We start from the raw sequence: 6000 nt of genomic DNA on the forward strand, positions 1-6000 counted from the left end.
GTGACGAGAGGAGACTCAGAAGAGCAGGATTCTGCACACGCTTGCAAACGTGCCCATTTCCAACCCGTGGCTTGGTCCCGGTCTCAAAGTTGCTCATTCTGCAGACGAGGGCATTTACACAGTGAGCAGAATGTGTGGCCATCAAGGTCCACTGCACAGGACCAGGTCACGTTTGTCTACCATCCATAATCCCCAATTAGATTCCCATCTCAAGCAAACAGCCATGAGAATTTAAATTAGTTTTGAGTAGTTTGACGTTGACAGCCCTAACACTCCAAATAAACACTTTGTGACTGAGGTAATTGATTGATATGGTGGTGCCATCAGGTCAGTTCTGACTCACACCAGAGAATGAAACGGTGTCCTGCATTGCCCCAGCCTCTCCATCAACGTTATGTTTGAGTTCACTGTTGTAGCTACTGAGTCAACTCATCTCTTTTGTTACCCCTCTACCAAGCATGACGTCCTTCTGCAGGGACCAATTCTTCTTGACGACATGTCTGAAGTACGCAGCCTCCTGATACGAAGTATGTATGTTCCCTTTTCTTCCTTCGAGTGCACGTGTGATAGCTGGAGCTACAGCAGCCATCTGGTGTTATACTGTCGACCTCCAGTCTGATAACCCTACCTTCCAGACTCTCTGGGGGCTGAACGCCGAGAGATAGTCTCATAGACCAGAATCCCTAATGAACATATTCTTGCAATTCACTCTTGACTCTTAGATTCAAAGTCCAGAATACATCCTGTGTGTTTCACCTTGAACGCTGCTACTGTCTCAATCAGCAGTTAGGATTGCATTCCGATTATGATTTGGAGGTCCCAAAGAGAGACAGGGCATGTTTGGGGCCCACAAAAGAACTAGTTGCACACAGGAACTCATCGAGTGGTTTGCTACCACCGCCAGCCAGTCCAAGAGTAACAGGCAAACCCACAATGGGTTTAGAGACGCTGTAAGTACAAAAACCATGTAGCTCCTGTCAGTTGGCTTACGCAGCAAGGTACTTGGCTGTGCTTTATCGATAGTGCTGGCCTGCCGAGGAGCATGATGGAAGAAAGGTCTGGCGATTTGCACCTGTCAGGATGAGAGCTAGGAAAGCCTATGCCGCAATTCCACTCTGTGGCCATGAGCCAAACTGACTTGAAAGCAGCCATGTATGGCTGACCCCAGAGGCCCTGAGAAGGGCACTTGATCGATGTTTTAGGCTGCCAACCCAATAGTTGTCAGTTTGAGTCCACCGAGAGCCACCTCAGCAGAAAGGCTTGGGGATCCATTTCTGAAAAATGCATCACTGCAAACCCCCCGGAGGGCAGTTCTATTCAGTCATACAAGGGATCACCACAATTGGGGCCAACTCAGTGATGTTGTTCTTGTTCTTAGTGCCACCGGGTCAGTGCCGACACACAGCCACCGCATCATGGGCAACAGAGAGAAATACTGACAGTCCTGGGCCCTTCTCCCATTGTTCTGATGCCTTAGCCCATTGTTGCGGTGACTGTGTCCATCCGTCTCCCTCCCTCTTTCTCTCTGCCCTCCACTCTGCCAAGCAGGATGTCCTTCTCCAGGGACTGGCCTCTCCTGACAACACGCCGAAAGTGCATAAAAGGAAGTCTCACCACCCTTGCCGCTAAGGAGCATTTTGGCTGTACTTCTTCCAAGACAGACTTGCTGGTTCTTTTGGTAGTCCATAATACTTTCAGTATTCTTAACCAGCACCACAATTCAAACACAGCAATTCTTCTTCAGTCTTCTCTATGCAGTGTGCAGTTTTCACATGCATATGAAGCCATTGAAATTGCCAACGATGACATATCTATACGGCCCACTCAAGAGTAGCTAAAAAAACAAAACAAAAACAAAATCCACTGCCATTCAGTCAATTCAAACTCATAGCAAACCTATAAATGTAGGGTTTGTACGGTGGTAAATCGTTAAGGGAGACGATAGCATCTTTCTCCTGCAGATTGGCTAAAGGGCTGTGTACCAGAGACCGAGGTCAAGGAGCAAGAGCTAACTGTGGCAGGCAGTGTGGCGGCCTAGGAAAGGAATTGGTGTCCAGCTTTGTGGAAACTCATTAAATATCCATGAACAACGAAACATGCTAGGGCCATGAGGAGGGGGGTTCAGGGCCCCTGATGGATTCGGGGAAGTACAGCTAGCCAAGGTCTCTGTTGAGGGTTGAGGGAGAAGGTGAGGACTTCGAAGGGACCTGGAGGATGGTCTTCTCCAGCCTTCAGATGCTACTGCAGCTGAGAGCCGCTGTACACCAGACAGAGCCAGCATCCTCAGGTTCTGCTTCTGACTCCCTTCAAGAGTAGAAACAAAGAGAAAATGCGTGGGATGTCAAAGAGCGACCTGGCAGCTGTTTTGAGACTTCCGTACCCGTACATCCTAACCTAGGGACTGTCTGCCCAAGGGGCTAACAGCACCAGCGAGCAGACATTGTATTAGTCTGGGTACTTTAGAGAAACAAAACCACAGAAACTCATGTATAAGAGAGTTTTATATAAAGGTTAAGTGCACATCAAGAAAACATCCCAACCCAGTGCTGCCTAAGGCCACACATCCAACATTAACTCATTAACCCAAATGTCTGACACCAATCCACAAAGTCCTCCTCCATCTCACAAAACACACACTATGATGCCGACTGCAGGAGGAAAGCCGAATCAGTGCGTGTGTAAGCATCTCAGCGCTGTCAGGGGTCTCCACATGGCTGCTCTAGCAGCCAGGGCTGCAATGGGGTAGGTCCATGTGGCTTCTCCTCAAGGATGTCTTGCAGGAAGTGAGCCTTTCCAGCTGAAGCAGGGAACTGGCTAAGGCAGCTGTACCCTGATCCAACCATCACAAAGCAAGAGATCCACGAACTGGAAAGGCGAAGCTCACCGAGCCATTTATCCCTCTGCCCTTCAATTAACCCCACATGTGTTTATTGGTCAGGTTGGCACAATAAACTAACTACCTCAACCAGCATCCTTCAGGTTCTGCTTAAGACAACCCTTCAAGAGTAGAAACAAAGAGAAAGTGCGTGGGATGAAAAAGAACGACCTAGCAGCTGTTTTGAGACCCATACATCCTAACCCAGGGACTGTCTGCCCAAGGGGCTAACAGCACCAGCGAGCAGACATTGTCGGCATGCTCATGAACACTTCCTCCCAAACACAGTGTTGGCAAGCACACAGCTGAACCAGGAACCCAAAATGGATAGGAGAAGCTTGCTGTTCTTGCCCCATTGCTGCAATCCATTCGCGGTGACCTCAAAGCCTGAAAGAGCTTTGTGAGGCCAGAGTGGGAGAATGCTTTACCCAGAAGGCCAGGGTTTGGCCAGTTGTGGGTTAAGAATATTTCTGGAGTAGAATGATCTCAATTCAAAAAGAGCCTAATGTTGGAGGCAAGAGGGCATGAACGAGGCGGTGACACAGGAAAAGCTTCAGGACCTGGTGACAAAATGGAATGAACATATGTCACTTCTGCACAGATCTTTGGAAGCCCCCTCCTATTTGTGTGATGGCAAATCCATACTTTGAAAGAGTTACTATGTCCCCAATGGACAATTGATGAAGGTGGTCTCAGAGTCCATACCAATAGCAAGACAGGAGTGTGAGGGCCTGTCATGTTGTAGTCCACACCTGACTACACTGCGTGGAATGGGCAGCCATCACACCGCCAGCTCACCCCATCACCCAGGTGTACACCAGATGGGACCAATCCATCGACATCGAGTTGCGTCCAACATTGATTGGCTTGATTCCTGTTTCTGAACAGAACTCTGCTCTGTAGGGTGTCAGTGTCTTTTCTCTTTCGAAGTGGACCTCCACGGTGTTCTTCCGAGACATCTCTGGGTGGATCTGAGCAGCCCACCTCCCGTCAACCATTTATGCCAGCAGCTTCCCACACAGGTGGTTCTTGTTTGCGCTATCGAGTAACTTCTGACCCACAGTGGCCCTGTACCCAGTCCTGTGCCTCTCGCACAGTTGTTTAGTTTGAGCCCATTGTTGCAACCACGTGTCAACCCATCTTGTCCAGGGTCTCCTTTTGGCTGCCCTTCTACATTACAAGCATGATGTCCTTCTCCGGGGACTGGTCATTCCTGACAGCATGTCCAAAGCGTATGAGACAATGTCTTGTCCTCCTTGCCTCCAAGGAGCATTCCGGCTGTACTTTTTCCAAGAGAGATTTGTTTGTTCTTTTGGTAGCCCATAGTACTTTCAATATTCTTTGACAACATCAATAGTTCAAACGTATCATTTTTTCCTTCAATCTTCCTTATTCAATGTCCAACTTTCACATGCATATAAGGCAATTGAAAATACTATAACTTAGGTCAGGCATATCTTAGGCCTCAAAGTAACATCCTTGCTTTTCAATACTCTAATGAGGTCTTGTGCAGCAGATTTACCCAATGCAATTCATCTTTTGATCTCTTGACAGTTGCTTCTATGAGCGCTAATTGTGGATGCAAGGTAAGTGAAATACTTAATAAGGTCAACCTTTTCTCCACTTGTCATGATGTAACCTATTGGTCCAGTTGTGAGGATTCTGGTTTTCTTTACCTTGAGCTGTCCTCCACATTGAAAGGTGCAGTCCTTGATCTTCAGCAGCAGCAAGTGCTTCAAGTCCTCCTCATTTTCAGCAAGCTAGGTTGGGTTAGCTGCACACCAGTGGTAGTTAGCGAGCCTTCTTCCAATCCTGAAGCGTGTTCTTCATGCAATCCAGCTCCTCTGACTTCCTGCTCAGCGTGCAGATTGAACAAGTGTGGTGAGAAGCTACAACCCTGACACACACCTTTCCTAATCTTAAACTGTGTAGCACACCCTTCTTCTGTTCGCACAACTGCCTTTTGATCCATAGTCAGGCTCCACATTCCAATACATAGCATGCGTTATAATAAACCAAAATGTAATATAAACCAAAGCGTGTGATAGTTAGGTATTCAATCAGGAAGACTGGAAAAAAAAATCGATCACTCTAGACTATGGTGTTGGCAAAACATAGGGAAAATACCGTGGACTGCCAAAAGAACAAACAAATCTTCCTGGGAGAAGAACGGCCAGAGAGCTCCTTAGAGGCACGGATCGTGAGACTTCGTCTTACAGACTTTGGACACGTTGTCAGGAGAGACCAATCCCCAGAGAAGCACATCGTGCTTGGAAAGGCAGAGGGACGGCAGAAAAGACAATGACTCTGGACGAGATCGATGGCCACAATGGCTGCAACAATGGGCTCAAGTATAACAATTGTGCAAATTGTTGACCAGTCAATGCTGACTCGGAGTGACCCTATAGGGCAGATTTCCACAACTGTAAATCTTCATGGAACCAGACAGCCTTGTCTTTCTCCTGTGGAGCGGCTGATGAGTTCGAACTGCTGACCGTGTGGTTCACAGTCCAGTGTGTAACCCTCCTTGCCACCAAGGTTCCTTATAGTAAGTTCTTCAGTTATACCGGTGTGAATCCTTTTTAAAAGGATTGCGATTTTAAAGATCCCTTCAGAAATTGTGTTTAGATACTTCTAGTTGTTTAGACGTTGGGGTAAATAGTCTACTTACTGTATCTAAATTCTTAGCATGTAACCTCACAGGATCTGACCTCATCATTAATTAACCATAATTCAAATATTTATAACAGCCCGCTGTGCACTCTGCCACCCACTAGCTGTAGGCCCTCAAGCCGGTCATTTCACATCTTTGAGACTCAGTTTCCTTATCTGCCAAATGCAAGCGAGCTCTGCTAAGTTCTTTCAGCCCCAGCTGTCTCCTGGACCTTGTGGCTGAGTTAGCACGGCAGGGCTAGAGCCTCTCTCCTCATTAAGACGCAGACTCACAAGACACGGGAGGCTTTACACTGCAGAAGGGATGGGCCAAATCGCTTTATCAGACTTTGAGTATCTGCCAGAGAAAGGGAGTGGGGGCCCCTGGGGCACTTTTACATCCATGTGCTTATTACCACAGTTCACTTCTTCCAGAAGGCCAGAAGAAATACAGCCTACCGAATGTATTTCTC

The sequence above is a fragment of the Echinops telfairi genome, unplaced genomic scaffold, assembly GCF_000313985.2.
Source record: "Echinops telfairi isolate 266 unplaced genomic scaffold, ASM31398v2 ScPeMD7_7469;HRSCAF=8507_1, whole genome shotgun sequence".
Lineage (NCBI taxonomy): Eukaryota > Metazoa > Chordata > Mammalia > Afrosoricida > Tenrecidae > Echinops > Echinops telfairi.